This window comes from Leucoraja erinacea, chromosome 3 (genome assembly GCF_028641065.1).
Source record: "Leucoraja erinacea ecotype New England chromosome 3, Leri_hhj_1, whole genome shotgun sequence".
In the NCBI taxonomy this organism is placed as follows: Eukaryota; Metazoa; Chordata; class Chondrichthyes; order Rajiformes; family Rajidae; genus Leucoraja; species Leucoraja erinaceus.
The window spans coordinates 27,039,192-27,057,548 of record NC_073379.1 but is presented as its reverse complement, the minus strand read 5'-3'; the positions used below and the strand labels follow the sequence as shown (position 1 = coordinate 27,057,548).

Here is an 18,357-nt window from a genome sequence, read left to right as displayed (position 1 = left end):
GAACCTATCTTGCCTGAGGCTGCAGGCAGCAACAGGTGACACTGGTGTTAAATAGTCATCAGTGTAAGGGTTGTGAGGGAAGGGTGGAACCTTGGCCTGGTTGCTATGTGTGGTGACCTCAGGGGGTCATGTGCATAGATTCCCCCTGGTTGCTTTGTTTACCTCAAGACTGGAAATACTGACATAGAAACATAGATACATAGACAATAGGTGCAGGTGTAGGCCATTCGGCCCTTTGTGCCAGCACCGCCATTCAATGTGATCATGGCTGATCATCCACAATCAGTACCCCTTTTCCTGCCTTCTCCCCATATCCCTTGATTCCGCCATCCCCAAGAGCTCTATCTCTTTTGAATCGGCCTCCACTGCCTTCTGTGGCAGAGAATTCGACAGATTCACAACTCATGGGTGAAAAGGTTTTTCCTCATCTCAGTCCTAAATGGCCTACCCCTTATTCTTAAACTGTGGTCCCTTGTTCTGGACAACATCGGGAACAGGTTTCTTGCATCTAGTGTGTCCAATCCCTTGATAATTTTATATGTTTCTATAAGATCCCCTCTCATCCTTCTAAATTCCAGTAAATACAAGCCATTCTTTCATCATATGTCAGTCCGGCCATCCCGGGAATTATCTTGGTGAACCTACGCTGCACTCCCTCAATGGCACGAATGTCCTTCCACAAATTAGGGGAAGGTGTAGGTCGACAGTCCTGGCTCACATACATGAGCCCTCAATTTAAAAATATCCACACAAGTGAAGGAAAAGTCAAGTGGGAATACAGTCGCTTACATGGAGCTAGTATGGAAACGTCAGGCTGAATGGCTGCCCAAGGCTCTGTACGCAATCTGTGTGTGATTTTTCTGGTCCGTTCAGACAGTGACTCACCCTATATCAATGAAATGAAATGAAAAAAATGAAAAAATGATTCAATTTATTGTCATTGTCAGTGTACAGTACAGAGACAACAAAATGCATTTTTAGCATCTCCCTTGAAAGGGAGACACAGGGCGTCGCGGTGTGCCCGCGCCTGCCACCGTAACATTCCATTACAGGCAAAGGTGGGTGAAGTGTCTTGCCCAAGGACACAACGACAGTATGCACTCCAAGCGGGATTTGAACCGGCTACCTTCCGGTTGCCAGCCGAACTCTTAGCCCATTGTGCTATCTGTCGTCCTATGAGAGTGTAAAATTGGTAATCTAGGTTAAGGTAGAAACTGCAGATGCTGGTTTACCAATGAAAGATGCAAAATGCTGGAGTGACTCAGCTCGTTAGACATGCATAGATGACGTTTCAGCTCGGGACCCTTGATCTGAAACATCACATACATGTTCTCTAGAGATGCTGCCTGACCCACTGAATTACTCCAGCACATTGTGTTTTCCCAATATATGATGAGGTTTAGATTTATTACTGTCAGGTATATCCAGGGACAGTGAAAAGCTTTATTTTGCATGTTATTCAAAAGATCAGATACCCCATACATAGATAAAATCCGTTCAAACTCAAGTACAATAGGTAGAGCAAAGAGGATGACACAGAGTGCAGAATATAGTTCTCAGCATTGTAGCACACCAGTTCCATAGACAAAGTCCAATGTCAACGATGGGGTAAAGGTGAATAAGACTGCACCCTATCTTATAGAAGGACCATTCAGAAGCCTGATAACAAAGGGGAAGAAGCTGTTCCTGAGTCTGGTGGTGCGCACTTTCAAGCTTCTGTACCTTCTGTCGGGCGGGAGAAGAGAGATAGTATATGGACCTGATATGGACTTTTCCCACTTTACATCTCAACAGAGAAGAACTACAACAGGTGGATAATCCAACACAGACCACAATCCTGCAGTCGTAGAGTTGCTGATTTACAACGACAGAGACCTGGGTTCGATCCTGACTACTGGTACTGTCTGTATGGAGTCTGTATAAACTGCGTGAGTTTTCTTTGGGTGCTCCGGTTTCCTCCGACACTCCAAAGACATGCAGGTTTGTCAAATTGTTAGACAAATTGTCCCTAGTGTGTATGCATATGTATATATAACAATATAATAAACAACGTGTAGGAAAGAACTGCAGATGCTGGTTTAAATCGAAGATAGACACAAAATGCTGGAGTAACTCAGCGGGACAGGCAGCATCTCTGGAAAGAAGGAATGGTGATGTTTCAGGTCGAGACCCTTCTTCAGACTGATATTAAACAAATCTATTCATATATATACATGTGTGTGTATACATATATATACATATATATAGATAGGGAGATACAAAATGCTGGAGTAACAGTGGGCCAGGCAGCATCTCTGGAGAGAAGGAATGGGTGATGTTTCGGGTCGAGACCGTTCTTCAGATTAAAGATATGTGTGTGTTTGTGTGTGTGCGTGTATGTGTGTGTGCATATATATGTATGTAAACACACATACACACACACATATATATATATATATATACAGTTTACAGTGTACTATGTTTACATATCCTGTTGTGCTGCTGCAAGTAAGAATTTAATTGTTCTATTTGCGACATATGACAATAAAACACTCTTGCTTCTCTTTACTCTTGACTAATTGCAACCTCTGGGCTTCGAAGGGTTAACCGGGGAGGGAGATTTATTATTTGCCATTGTCCTCTCTTCATTAGCTGGCTGTAGCCCTTCCGCTAGTGTGTAAATCAACCACTCACCAGGAGACTAACAAACACATCCTAACCTTTACAATGAGTGGTTGTTAGTGCTTCCTTCCACACCAGCTTGCCTGCAGTCTTAATTAAAGGATATGAACCAGCAGCTAAGTGTAGGGCAATTATAGAACTGGAAAAAACCCTCAACATTTTTAACTTGATAAGCTGCCAACCCTGAGCTTTCCTGCTGCCACCCTCCAACTTCAATTATTTCTCAACTAGACCTATAATTAGTTAATTCCAGTATGTAGATGTGTACTTGATGGTCGTTTCAGGCGGGGTGTGCCAAACATTCTATTTCTGTGCTGTACGACTCTGTCACTCTAATCTTAAGTGGATATAGAGCCATTTAATAGGACGACAGTGGCGCAGCGGTAGAGTTGCTGCCTTACAATGCCAGAAACCCAGGTTCGATCCTGTCTACAGGTGCTGCCTGTATGGAGTTTGTACGTTCTCCAAGTGACTATGTGGGTTTTTCTCCAGTTGCACCGGTTTCCACCAACACTCCAAAGACGTGCATGTTTGTAGTCTAATTGGCAGCCGTAAATTATCCCTAGTGTGTAGAATAGTGTTAGTGTATGGGGTGATTGGCGCGGGGTTGGTGGGGTGAAAGGGCTTGTTTCCGCACAGTATCTCTGAAGAAAAGTAAAGTAATAATGTCAGCCATCCAGTGGAACCCAGAAACACTCAGATTTCAACCTTTGCCTCTCCAAAATTCCTCTTTCCTTCTTCATTCTACTCCAACGTATAACCATCTGAGAACTCTACTTTCCCTGCAAATTCCTCCATTTTCTCTTTCTGTTTCAGATTTTCAGCATCTACAGTTTAAAAAAAAAATCCATGAAACCCAAGATTTAAAAGGAACCTGAGGGGCTTTTTCATACAGAGTTTGGTGGATATGTGGAACGAGCTGCCGGCGGAGGTAATTCAGTTTGGTTTATTGTCACGTGTAACAACTAAGTTACAGAGATAGGTTGAATAAGTTAGGTCTTTATTCTCTGGAGCGCAGAAGGTTAAGGGGGGACTTGATAGAGGTCTTTAAAATGATGAGAGGGATAGACAGAGTTGATGTGGACAAGCTTTTCCCTTTGAGAATAGGGAAGATTCAAACAAGAGGACATGACTTCAGAATTAAGGGACAGAAGTTTAGGGGTAATATGAGGGGGAACTTCTTTACTCAGAGAGTGGTAGCGGTGTGGAATGAGCTTCCAGTGGAAGTGGTGGAGGCAGGTTCATTGGTATCATTTAAAAATAAATTGGATAGGTATATGGATGAGAAGGGAATGGAGGGTTATGGTATGAGTGCAGGCAGGTGGGACTAAGGGGAAAAAAAGTTGTTCGGCATGGACTTGTAGGGCCGAGATGGCCTGTTTCCGTGCTGTAATTGTTATATGGTTACATGGTTATATGGTAACGAGGTACAGTGAAAAGCTTATGTTGCGTAATCACGTCAGACAATACATGATTACAATCAAGTGATTACAGTGTATAGATACATGATAAATGGAATAACGTTTAGTGCAAGGTAAAGCCAGAAAAGTCCAATCAAGGACAGTCCAAGGGTCACCAATGAGGTAGATAGTAGTTCAGCACTGCTCTCTAGTTGTGGTTGGATGGTTCAGTTGCCTGATAACAACTGGGAAGTGTCCCTGAATCTGATGGTGTGCATTTTCACACTTCTGTAACTTTTGCCTGATGGGAGATGGGAGAAGAGGGAGTGGAAAGGGTGTGATACGTGTGGCAGGTACTACAACAAAATTAAAAAGATATGTGGACAGGTACATGGAAAGGACAGGTTTAGTGGGATATGAGTGAAATGCAGGCTGGTAGGATTAGTGTAGATGGGGCGTCTTGGTCAGCATGTGCAAGTTGGGCCAAAGGACCTGTTTCCGTGCTGTATGACTCTATGAACACATTGTGAGAATGCATGTATACCTTCCTTGCTTCCAGCAATACTTTCTCCTTTGATAGTTCCCTATATTCAATGGCCAGGGCCATTTAATTTTTCAGAGGCCTAGGGTGATTGCACAGAAAATCTCCCAGCAATGATATAGTTCTGTCTTAAGCACTTCCTCAGTGAATTTGCCAAGTTACTCCAGCACTCTGTGTACTTTTACACAGTGTGTGTGTTTTGTACATATGTTTTATTTTGAATAAAGTTCATTTGCAACACCAGCAGGAGTGTGGAATGTGCCTATCGCCATTACGAACGATGATTAAACTTTCTGCCTCACTCACTCAAGTGAGATCAGCACATTCCGTGGTCTCCGCCTACCAATTATCAAGGCAGTGACTGGACTTGTTTACCTTCTCACCGGCACGACACGAGGAAGGTGTTTTCTGAGCAAGGCTAATTATCAGACTAGATTTTCCAGTCTTGCTGCATAAATGAAGCAAAGGAAATGGAGGATTAACTCTGCATGCAGTTCCCAGTGGGAGCAGCCTTAAACCTGCTCTTGCAGAAACAACAGGACAAAGCCCAGGGATTCAGATATAGACTGTGGTTGCAGGGGGAGACCTCCATCAATGTCCACTCCCTGCTCTTCCTCACATCCTTGGAGGCTTGCGGCACATTGGCCTTCATCCATCAGGGTACTGAGTATAGAAACATTGACAATAGGTGCAGGGGTAGGCCATTCGGTCCTTCCAGCCAGCACCGCTATTCAATCTGATCATGGCTGATTATCCAGAATCAGTACCCTGTCCTGCTTTCTCCCCATATCCCTTGATTCCGTTAACCCTAAGAGCTATATCTAACTCCCTCTTGAATGCCTCCACTGCCTTCTGATGCAGAGAATTCCACAGATTCTTAACTCTCTGGTTGAAAAACTTGGTCCTCATCTCAGCCCTAAATGGCCTACCCCTTATTCTTAAATTGTGCCTGTTTCTGGACTCCCCCAACATGGGGAATTTTTTTCCTGCATCTAGCCTGTCCAATTCCTTAAGAATTTTATATGTTTCCATAAGATCCCCTCTCATCCCTCTATATTCCAGTGAATACAAGCCTAGTCGATCCATTCTTTGGGATGTTGGGAGGTCATGTTGCAGTTGTACAAGACATTAGTGAGTCAGCAGTTAGAGTAGTGTGGAGAGGAAGAATGGATGAGGTTTTGGTTCAAAACCCTTCTTCAGACCTTCTTTCCAGAGATGCTGCCTGTCTCGTTGAGTTACTCCAGCATTTTGTGTGTATCTTTGGTATAAACCAGCATCTGCAGTTCCTTCCTACACATTTAGAGTATTGTGTTTAGTTTCAGTCTCAATGTTTTTGTAAAGATGTCGTTTAGCTGGAAAGGGTGCAGATAAGATTTATGAGAATCTTGGGTGTGGCACAATAGCGTGCTGGTAGAGTTGCTGCCTTACAGTGCCAGAGACCCGGGTTCGATCCTGACTACGGGTGCTGGCTGTACGGAGTTTGTATGTTCTCCCTGTGACTTTGTGGGTTTTTCTTGTGTGCCCTAGTTTCCTCCCACACTCCAAAGATATATTGGCTTTGAGAAAAATTGTAAATTGTCCCTAATGTGTAGGATAGTGCTGGCGATCGCTGGTCGTCGTGGACTCGGTGGGCCAAAGGGCGTGTTTCCGCGCTGTATCTCTAAACTAAACTAAACTAAATTATGACACCTAGTCATTTCACGATCAGGAGATTCTAGTTGGAATATAATTCCAGATTCATTTAAATATGCAGGATTTAAATTGCCGTGGGACTTTATCATTCAATAACATGGCCTTAGTATTGTACCTGTAGCAGCTTGCCCTTCTGTCTTGTTTAACATAAACCACACGACTGAAACATCGGCTTATTTTTATCCTAGGGTGAATAAATATTATTCTGTTTCAGCTGTTGCTATGGAATTTTCTGGTGCTCGCAAATCTAATCTGAAATGCAGGAGAATCTCACAGACTATTAAGTGGCATTATCTGTGAGTGTGTGAGTCGGTGGGTGAGTGGGTGAATGGGTGAACGGGTGGGTGGGTTGGTATCGGTGAGTGAGTGAGTGGGTGGGTGGGTGAATGAGTGAATGAGTGAGTGAATGAATGTGTGAGTGGGTGGGTGAGTGAGGGAGTGGGTGGGTGGGTTTGAATGGGTGGGTGGGTGAGTGAGTGGGTGGATTTGAGTGGGTGAGTGATGAGTGAGACTGTATGTGTGTGTGTGTGTGTACACGTGTGCGCTGTGCATTTGTACAAAAGTGAATGCACATGTGCGTTTGTATGTACATGTGCATAGGTATGCTTTTATGTGTGTGCATGTGAATGTATGCACACACTCTGATTTAAAACCTCCACTGCCTTGTGGCCATATCCAGTCATGGAAAAGGCTCCAGGAGTAAACCTCATGAAAATCTGGAGTCGGAGTTCCTAAGGCAGTTTGTTGTTGTCTACAGCCTCGCTCTGGCAGCTCCTGCGACGGCGCTGGTGCCAAACTGTAACGGCCCTGCTGATCTTTTGGATCGATCAGCGACGTGGAGAGGGGGGACGTGCTGCATGGGCAACAGCCTGTCCTCCATATGACATCGCCCAGGCTTGCATCCGACCAGAATGCATCACCCATGGTCAGTCATGACCGAGGGGGGCCTACAAGATGAATGTATGTAGGTGTGTGTGCTTGTATGGAGTAAGTGTGATTGTACAAGTGTGTGTATGTTGTGTTTGTGTGCACCTATATGTCACTGGAGACAATTTCCTATTTTGATCTCTGTGTTTGATCAAAGCGTGAGAGTTGGCAGCCCTGTCTAAGGCCAGGATATGACAACAGATGCACAGGGAGACAGCACACACACACACACACACACACACACACACACACACACACACACGCCCGCACACACACACACACACATACGAGCCTACACAGACGCAAACACACACAAGCACACACACAAACATATCAACACTCTCCCCAAAACCACGCACCCCCCCACCCACGCACACACACACACACACACACACACACACAGGGAGACAGACACACACACGCCACACACACACACACACACACACACACACACACACACACACACACACACACACACACACACACACACACACAGGCAGACACACACACACACCCACACACACACACACACACACACACACACACACACACACACAGACACACACACACAGAGAGACAGACACACACACACACAGGGGACACCCACACACACACACACACACACACACACACACACACACACACACACACACACACCCACACACACACACACACACACACACACAGGGAGACACACACACACACACACACACACACACACACACACAGACAGACACATACACACACACAGGGGGACACACACACACATACAGGCATACACACACACATACACGCACAGGGAGACACAGACACACACACACAGGGCCACACAAACACACACAGGGATACACACACACACAGGGAGACACATTGCTGGAAGCAAGGAGACCGAACAAATTAATCTACAAAGCTGTACGACTTTGGGGTGTGGGACAACACAGGCTCTTCAACCCATTGAGTCCATGTCAACCCTTTTACACTGACTCCATTATACTCTGTGTAGTAAGGAAATGCAGAAACTTTTACATAACAGCTGGTTTACACCGCAGATAGACATACAATGCTGGAGTAACTCAGCTGGACAGAGAGCGTTTTGTGCCGATCGCATCATACTACATTGCCATCAATACTCCCAGATTATGCCATTCACAAATGCTCCAGGGCTGCCCAATTAACCTACTAAAACCACATCAATTTAAGCTGTGGATAAAAACTGGAGCACCTGAAGGAAATCCACCGGGTAAGGGTGCAAACTTCACACAGACCACACAGGAGGTCATGGTTGATGCCTGCTCATTGGAGCTGGTTAGTGAAGTTTATTATTATTATCAAGTGTAGCAAAGTACAGTGAAAAGCTTTTTTGTTGCATGCTATTCAGTCAGCGGAAAGATTGAATACAATCAAGCTGTTCACAGTATAGAGATACAGGATAAGGAAAATAACGTTTAGTGCAAGATAAAGTCCAGTAAAGTCCAATTAGAGATAATTCGAGGATCCCCATTAAGGTAGATGGTAGGTCAGGACCGCTCTTTAGTTGAATGATAAGGCAGTTCAGTTTAGTTTAGTTTAGTTTAGTTTAGAGATACAGCACGGATGGAAACAGGCCCTTCGGCCCACTTGGTCCGCGCCGACCAGTGATCCCCACACGTTAACACTATCCTACACCCACTACGGACAATTTTTACATTCACCGAGCAAATTAACCTACAAACCTGTACAACTTTGGAGTGTGGGAGGAAACCGGAAATCGGAGAAATCCCACACAGGTCACGGTGAGAACGTACAAACTCCGTACAGACGGCACCCGTAGTCAGGATCGAACCCGGGTCTCCGGCACTGCATTCGCTGTAAGGCAGTAACTCTACCGCTGCGCCACCGTGACCGCCCTTTGCCAGTGACCAGTTGCCTGATAACAGCTGGGAAGAAACTGTCCCTGAATCTAGAAAGTTGCACTTTCACACTTCGGTTTTTCTTGCCTGATGATGGAGGGAAGCAGAGAGAGTGGCCGTTGTGAGAGTCATTCTTGATTCTGTTGGTGGCCTTGACGAGGCTTTGCGGGACACAGTGGCGCAATGGTAGAGTTGCAGCTTACAACGCCCGAGACCCGGGTTCGATCATGACAATGGGTTGAAGGGTCTGTACGGAGTTTGTACGTTCTCCCTGTGAAGCTCGGTTTTTCTCCCAGCTCCGGTTTCCCCCTCATACTCCAAAGACGTACAAGTTTGTAGGTTAATTGGCTTCAGTAAAATTGTAAATTGTCCCTAGTGTGTAGTTTGTAGGTTCATGTTAGTGTACGGGGTGACCACTGGTCGGCACAGACTCGGTGGGCTGAAGAGCCTGTTTCCCACTGTATCTCTAAACTACCAAAGTAAGGTAAAAGGAAAATTAATTCCTTCTTTGTTATGATGGGAGTTTCTCCCCCACGAGATGAGTGTATGGAATTGTCAGGTAAATTCATTATTTCTATGTCAAAGATAGATACAAAGTGCTGGAGTGACTCAACGGGTCAGGCAGCATCTTTGAAGAAAAGGAACAGGTGACATTTTGGGTCGGGACCCTTCTTTCGACTGTCATTGCCATCAAGGTTTTAAAAATAGATTAAATATATATGCTTAAGAGGAAGACTGAAGGTGGTATGGAAACATAAATGACTAAATGCTCTGTAGAATTCAATGCCTGAGCTACTGACGAAGGATGAGTCACGGTTGAAATGATGCAGATTGAATTCGAACAGCATCATTTATGAGGCATCTATTTTTAAGTTTGTCATTCTCACCTTAAAGCTATACCCTCTGCTACTGTATTTCTCCATCCCGGGAAAAAGCTTCTGGCCATCTACTCTATCCATGTCTCTTATCATTTATATACTTCCATCAGGTCTCCCCACAACTTCCGGAGGAAACAATCCAAGTCTGTCCAACTTCTCCCTGTAGATCTGCATCAGTCTGAAGAAGGGTTTCGGCCCGAAACGTTGCCTATTTCCTTCGCTCCATAGATGCTGCTGCACCCGCTGAGTTTGTCCAGCATTTTTGTGTACCTTCTCCCTGTAGATGATAGACAAAATTGCTGGAGAAACTCAGCGGGTGTGGCAGCATCCATGGAGCGAAGGAAATGGGCAACGTTTCGGGCCGAAACCCTTCTTCATTCTGAGGTACAGTAAAAAATGTTTTGTTGTGTGCTATCGAGTCAGTGGAAAGACTATACATGATTACAATCAAGCCGTCCACAGTGCACAGATTCAGGATCAAGGGAATAATGTTAAGTTCGAGATAAAGTCCGGTGAAGTCCGATTAAAAATAGTTCAAGGGTCTCCAATGAGAGAAATGGTCAGGATTACTTTTAGTTTAGAAACAGGGTAGAGATGAATTGCAAACTCCACGTCAAAATATTAGTTTAGTTTAGTTTAGTTTAGTTTAGTTTGTCACAGGTAGAGTGAAAAGCGTTTTTGTTGCGTGCAATCCAATCAGCGGAAAGACTATACATGATTACAATCAAGCCGTCCAATGTACAGGCACAGGATAAAGGAAATAACGTTTAGTGCAAGATAAAGTGAATGGCCTCTCAGTAACTATGGATGGATTCCCGATCCTCCAATCTACCTGGTTGCAACTCTTGAACATTGTTTTAAACTGTACTTACTCTGCAGCTGCAACAGAGATTCTGCACTCTCTTTTTTTTCTCTTATACACAATCTGTTATACTTGTGTTTAATATGAGTTGCCTGGATAGTGTGCAAAACAAACTTATTAATTGTGTCTTGGTACATTTGAGAATAAAAAACCCAGTACCAACACCAAACACCTTTAAACTAACAATTAACTTATTAGCGGTCTACTGCCTCACAGCTCCAGAGACCCCGGTTCGATCCTGACTATGGGTGCTTGTCTGTACGGAATTTATATGTCCTCTCCGTGACCTGCGTGGGTTTTCTCCGAGATCTTTGGTTTTCTCCCATATTCCAAAGATGTACAGGTTTGTAGGTTAATTGGCTTGGTATAAGTGTAAATGTCCTTAGCGTGTGTAGGATAGTGTTAATGTGTGGAGATTGCTGGTATGTGCAGACTTCTGCGGGACGAAGGGCCTGTTCCCTCACTGTATCTCTAAACTAAACTAAACTAAACTGAACTAAACTAAACTCTTTTAGAGATACAGCATGGAAACAGGCCCTTCGGCCCATACAGTCCATGACAATCATCGATCACCCCTTCACACTAATTCTATCCCACTTTTGCACCCACGCTCTACACTCTAGGGGCAACCTTGCAGAGGGAATTTAACCTACAAACCTGCACATCGTTGCGTTGTGGGAGGAAACCGGAGCACCTGGAGGAAACCCACGCAGTACAAATGGTACCTCACCATTCACCAGATGTGGCAGGATCTTCCTTTGGTTGTGAGATGCTGAGGCCTGTGGTAATTTTCCCTTTTGTCTGCAAGTCTAATGTGAAGTAGGATGGGAAGCAAGTGAATGGCTGCGTGAACAGTGAAGTCAGGTCTATATTGCATCTACACCTCTCGCTGCCTCGGCAAGGCCACCATCATAATCAAGGACGAGTCACACCTCCTCTTCTCCCCTCTCCCATCAGGCAAGATGTACTGAAGTGTGAAAACACACACCTCCAGATTTAGGGACTGTTTCTTCCCAGCTGTTATCAGACAACAGAACCATCCTATCACCAACAAAAGAGCGGGCCTGACCTCCATCTACCTCATTGGAGACCCTCGGACCTATCTTTATTCGGACTTTACTGGAATTTATCTTGCACTTAACATTATTCCCTATATCCTGTACGCTGTGGCAGCTTGACTGTAATCATGTATAGTCTTCTCACTGACTGGATAGCACTTAACAAAAAAAGCTTTACCTCGGTACAGTGACAAACAAAACTAAACTATACTAAACTAATCTAAACTACAATAAATTAATATTTTGATGCAGAGTTCACAATTCAGCTCTACCCGGTTTCCATTTCTAGAAGCCGTCTTTTCCTGCCAGCAGCCAATGTCAATGGGAGGAAATAACACCCCCCCCCTTGCGAATTGTGAGAGACCAAGCCCGAGGGAGCGTAGCACCGAGTAGTGAGAGGTTGTTGGGAGGGTGTGATGCAGAGCTTTTGCATTTTTCATCTTGAAATTGTGCAATCTCGTGCATACTGTAGCATGTCTTTTAACTTACACTTGAATGCAACATTTATGCTTTAAATTGGATTAGGCTAAATTACATTCCTAATTATATTCCACAGTTGAGCCAGGCTCTGATCAACACGTGCAGCACATGAATGATCTTAGCATATTCATGTATCGAAATCAGATTATAATCAAACACCTGGCCCATGTTGACCAACCTAGGTCTCACTGCACACCTTGTACTACTCCTGACCCTGATTCCAGTTGCAAACCTGAGTCCAGCCTTACACCTGCCCCCCTATTCTACCCTGATCATAGTTGCTTACCTGGTTAGATTCCCAGTGCTGAACACTCCCAATGTCCCAGCTTTGACTGCAAACCTAGTACTATCCCAGACCTTGACACTGGATGCACACTTGGCCTTGTTCCTAACCCCTCTGCTCTGACAATATATCTGGCCCACACATAAAGCCCCACATCTGACCCCCTGGACTTAACCAATTTTGTTCAAGTTCACAGGTGCTTATCTAATGTGGTAATCTTTTATGGGGCACTTCACGGACAAAATTTTACCTAACAAAATTTGCTACATCCATTGGCTTCCTTGTTATCTAACATGCTGGCTACTTTGTCAAAGAAGTTATCAATTAGTTGAACACAATTCAACCAATTGATATTCTGTGGTCAGCGTGAGAGCGTGAGAATTGGGCGAAATGCGTGAGTCTCACCCTCAATGAGTAAGTGTTGGCAGCCCTGCAGTGTAGGTGGGGAGGTGTAGGGGAGGGGGTTGAATGGGAGAGGGGGAGGTGTAGGGGAGGGGGGTTGTGGGGGTAGTGGAGTGGGTGTATGTGGGAGGGGGTGGCGTGGGCCCCTGCTCGCAGAACACAGAGCACAGACCCCGCTCACATAACACACCCCCACTCACAGAGCACAGACCCCGCTCACAGAGAACAGACCCCGCTCACACTTTGCTCACTACACTCCTTCAGCTTTATTCTTGCGGCCGGTGATTGATAGTGGGTGCTAGAAGGGGCGTCGCCGTCCTGGCGAATAACAGACCAATAACTTTTCTAATATTTCACCGATCGGAACAACTTATTTGACTTGCAGCAGAGGAGAATGGTGAGTAAGGTGGCGAAAAATCGTGGCGCTATGGGGGATCATTTTTGCGCAAATTTATTTATGTGGTCAAGATGAAAGTTTTAGTAATAGTATAGATAGATAGATAGATAGATAGATAGATAGATAGATAGATAGATAGATAGATAGATAGATAGATAGATAGATAGATAGATAGATAGATATTTCTCTTGGCACCGTGTTCTTTGTGACGAAGGGCCTGTTCCTGTGCTATACTGTTCTTCTATGTTTAGTTTAGTTTAGAGATACAGCGCGGAAACAGGCCCTTCGGCCCACTGGGTGTACGCCGACCAGCGATCCCCGCACATTAACACCATCCTACACCTTCTAGGGACAATTTTTACATTTACCAAGCCAATTAACCTACAAACCTGTACGTCTTTGGATTGTGGGAGGAATCTGAAGATCTCGGAGAAAACCCACGCAGGTGACGGGGAGAATGTACAAACTCCGTACAGACAGCACCCGTAGTCGGGATCGAACCTGGGTCTCTCGCACTATAAGGCAGCAGCTCTCCTGCTGTGCCACTGTGCTGCATTCGTTGTAAGGCAGCAACTATACCACTGCCCAACCGTTCAAATTGGTCTAATCTACACAATAACCATGTAGTATCAAAAGTTATTTTTGGAAAGGAATTTTCAGGTGAGGATTAAGAAACAAGAATTGTTTAACATAAATTGACATCTAAACCCTCCCTGAATAATATGGCTTGCCTTGCTCCCATTGTGGACGTGAATCATGCTCCCAGAACTGATCTAAATTAGTTTGTCATCAAGTTGCTACAAGCTAAAACTTTGCTTTGCTTTTCTTGCTTGACTCATGAATTTTTTTTTTTTAAAAAAACTTTTTTCGTATTAAAAAACAAAATCATGCTATTTTACTGATTGCAGTTGAATAAAGCTATACAAATGGACTTCCCAGTACACACATCCCTGTTTACGTTTTTGAACAGAAGAAATTGGAAATTACCAAATATCCTCCCAGGACACTCCACCTTTCAATAAAGGGATCAGCTGGTAGAGCTGCTGCCTCACAGCAATGGCCTTTCATCAAAACTAAGACAGGTTCAAAGTCAAACAAAGCGTTGAAAGTTACAGAGAAAAGGGAGACTGAAGAGGATAAAGCAGTCACAGGGAGAACGTGCAAACTCCACACAGACAACATCTGAGGTCAGGATCAAAGCTGGGAGTCTGGCACTGTGAGGCAGCAACTCTACTGCTGTGCCACCGCGCTGCATTTTTAGCAGCGACTAGTTGACTGTTATCGAACGTGACTTTGTCCAGGCATGCAACTGAATCAGCCTTGGAACAGTAAGTACATTGTGAGCTGAGTGAATGCAATGAAGTGGAGCCAGCAAACATGGCCAAACTCTCAAACATCTGTATCTTAAAACAATGAGCTTCAATGTGGATTAGTTGAACAGTGCCCACCATGAATTAAATCGGACAAAATATAGCAATAGTACTGTGTGTCAGATCTGCAATTTGTGTGAACACTTTCTATTAACTGGAGATGATGAGGACTATAATACTGAACGTATCGAGGAGTAAATATCACCAGGAAATTCTCCTGGACCAGCCATATCAAAGCAATGGCCAAATAAGCACACTAATGCCTCTGCTTCTTAGTAGGTTCAGGTAGTTTGGCATGCGCCCGACAACTCTCACCAACCTCTCAAGATGCGCCGTGGAAAGCATTTTATCGGGATGCATCACAGCATGGTTTGGGAACAGCTCCATCCAAGACCCCAAGAAATTGGAGAGAATTGTGGACGCAGCCCAAACCATCACACAAACCATCCTCCCTTCCATTGACTCCATCTACACTTCACGCTGCCTCAGCAAGGCTATCAGGATAATCCAGGACAAGCCTCTCCCTAGTCACTCCCTCTTTTCCCCTCTCCTGTCAGGGGAAACGGAAGTGTGAATACACACTCTTCCAGATTCAGGGAGTTTCTTCCCAGCTGTTATCAGGCAACTGAACCATCCTATCAACAACTGGAGATCCTCGAACTATCTTTAATAGAACTTCACTAGACATTATCTTGTACTAAATGTTATTCCCTTTATCCTGTATCTGTTCACTGTGGGCAGCTTGATTGTAATCATGTATAGTCTTTTCGCTGAATAGATAGCACGCAACAAAAAAGCTTTACACTGTACCACGGTACTCGTGAAATAAACTAAACTAAAATGTAGTCTTTTTATTAATCCCTTGTCTGATGGAAGAGGGGAGAAGAGGTGGTGACTGGGGTGAGACTCGTCCTTGATTATGCTTGTGGCCTTGCTGAGGCAATGTGCAGTGTAGATGGAGTCAATGGGAGGGAGGTTGGTTTGCGAGATGGTCTGGGCTATGTCCACAACTCTCTGCAATTTCTTGCATCTGTGAGTGAACTGGATAGGCGATGTTTTGGGTCAGGACCCTTCTGTGTATCACTGGTCAGAATTTGACTTGTCCCCCGCCTCCTCTTTCCAGCATTCTCCCGGCTACTAAAATCAGTCTGAGCAAGGGTCTCGACCGGAAATGTTGCCTGTCCATTCCCTCCACTCAAGCTGTCTGTCCCGCTGTGTTACTCCAGCACTTTGTGTTTTGTTCAAGATTCCATCATCTGCAGTTTCTTGTGTTTCCATAGTCTCAAAGTTTAATCTTTGAGATTTTGAAGTCTCAGGAGCAGGATCTCAATGAAAAACCTCTGATGTGGTGGGAAGGGATTGTGTGCCCATTCTGAGGCAGAAATCCCCTGCCAGTTCTATTGCCAGAGACCCCAAATATTGGGAGAATGGCCTACACCTGAAGGAGACATGGGCATTTTAGCACCTTCTAAGCCCCCTAGTATCAGAATCCGTTTGTAATGTTAATGCAAGCCTCCCTTCCTGCCTCTCTCTATACCTTCACATGTCTGTTTACGAATTTGCCTTTCATTACAGAGAGAGATGAAGCCTTGAATTAAGTTTTCATTGGTGGGTCGGTGGTGGAGAGAGATAGCAACTGCGAACTCCTGAGCATTAGACATCTCAGATGCCTGGTCATGTAGACCAGCGCATAGATATAATCACGTGGGCATCTCAATGGCTCTACTCTCTTAGATGTTTAATACAGCATCTCACTGAATACTGCAGGTTCATTACTTTCCTATAGCAATGGGCGGCACAGTGGTGCTGCAAAGAGTTGCTGCCATACAGCGTCAGAGACCCGGGTTCGATCTGACTACAGGTGCTGTCTGAATGGAGTTTGTATGTTCTCACTGTGACCGCTTGGGATTTCTCCGGGTGCTCCGGTTTCTGCCCACACTCCAAAGGCGTGCAGGTTTTTAGGTTAATTGGATTCTATAAATCATCCCTTGTGTGTAGGATGGTGTTAGCATATGGCTTGTGTGACTGCATGAGTTTTCTCAAGGTGCTCTAGTTTGCTCCCACATTCCAAAGACATGTGGATTTGTAGGTTAATTGGCTTCTATAAATTGCCCCTAGTGTGTGGGTTGGGAAAGCATGATAACATGAAACTAGTGCATGGTTGATCAATGGTCGGTGTGGACTTAGTGGGCTGAAGAGTCTGTTTCCACACGGTATCTCTAAAGTCATCAGTTTCTTGAACTGACTTGCAAAACACTATAGAATCTGCAGGAGGATCCCAACGCAAAATGTTGCCTATCCATGTCCTCCACAGATGCTGACTGACCTGTTTAGTTCCCCCAGCATTTTGTGTTCTATGTATGAGTCCAGCATTTGCAGTTCTTTGCAAAACCTCTGCAAAGGAACACTGCAGATCACCTCTTGTACGTCCGTGAACTTGTTATTTCTAATTATCTTGTGCATTAATGCTTTGTTCTTTGCTGTCTTTTTTCTTTTTTACTGTATTCATGTGTAGTTTCAATTAGTTTAGAGATACAGAGTGAAAACAGGCCCTTTGGCCCACCGGGTCCGCGCCGACCATTGATCGACCTTACACTAGTTTCATGCTATCCTGCTTTCCCATCCGACAGAATGGGGGCAATCTTTGGATTGGGGGAGCAAACCAGAGCGTCCGGAGAAGACCCACGCAGTCACAGGGGGCACGCACAAACTCCGTGCAGACAGCACCCTTGGTCAGGATCAAACCTGGTCTCTGTGATGCAGCAACTCCACCACTGCGCCATTGTGCCACCTCAACATGGCGGAAAGGGTTGAATGGCTAAGTAGTTAGTCAGATGGAGCACAGTCTCACATTGTACGTTTCCAGAAAATAATGAACTAAATCCACTTAATCTCCCGCATTGTTAGGATCCAGTATCTGATAATAGAACAACACAAAAGCACATCGAGAGCAAAAGCACAAAATGCTTATTGATTGCTTGCATGCTTCGTGATAGTCAAATTTATCAAGAACAAAATCACAATAGAAAAATTGATGAGAGTAGAAGTGAAAAGATTACACAAAGCCATTCTCACTGCAGATGTACAATACCATTTTCACAACCACACAGTGCTCAAGCTACTACCAGCATTCAAACAGCCTTCCTCTCAGTCCATTGTTGTTTCATAGATGGGTGTAGCAAAGGAGTGAGGCCATTCTGTCCATTGTCTGTGCTGCCCATTCGAAGAGCAACTCCTGACTACTACCACCGTCATCTATAGCAACAAGTGATGGATCCCACTGATTGCACCCAGAAGCTTGCATCCTTTTCAGGACGGACGATGAGAGCGATGTCAACATTTGAAACATGGAAGATGGACACGAAAGTAGAAGACTGAGGAAGTTAGGCTGAAAGTTAATATTACATCATTGAAAATTAAATATTATTGGAGGATTGAGACCGGAACTAATTTTTTGGATATGTTTACTATTTTTTAGAACAAAAAGGACAGAAAGGACACAAAGTGCTGGAGTGAT

At 44.6% G+C, this 18,357-nt stretch overlaps 1 long non-coding RNA gene across 1 annotated transcript; it reads left to right on the top strand.

Moving 5' to 3' along the window:
* Window positions 1–3,477: 3,477 nt before the first annotated feature.
* On the top strand, window positions 3,478–17,336 carry LOC129695411 (uncharacterized). The gene is made up of 3 exons (XR_008723158.1): window positions 3,478–3,592; window positions 11,474–11,634; window positions 15,120–17,336. It is a non-coding gene; the product is annotated as an uncharacterized LOC129695411 (long non-coding RNA).
* Window positions 17,337–18,357: the final 1,021 nt, after the last annotated feature.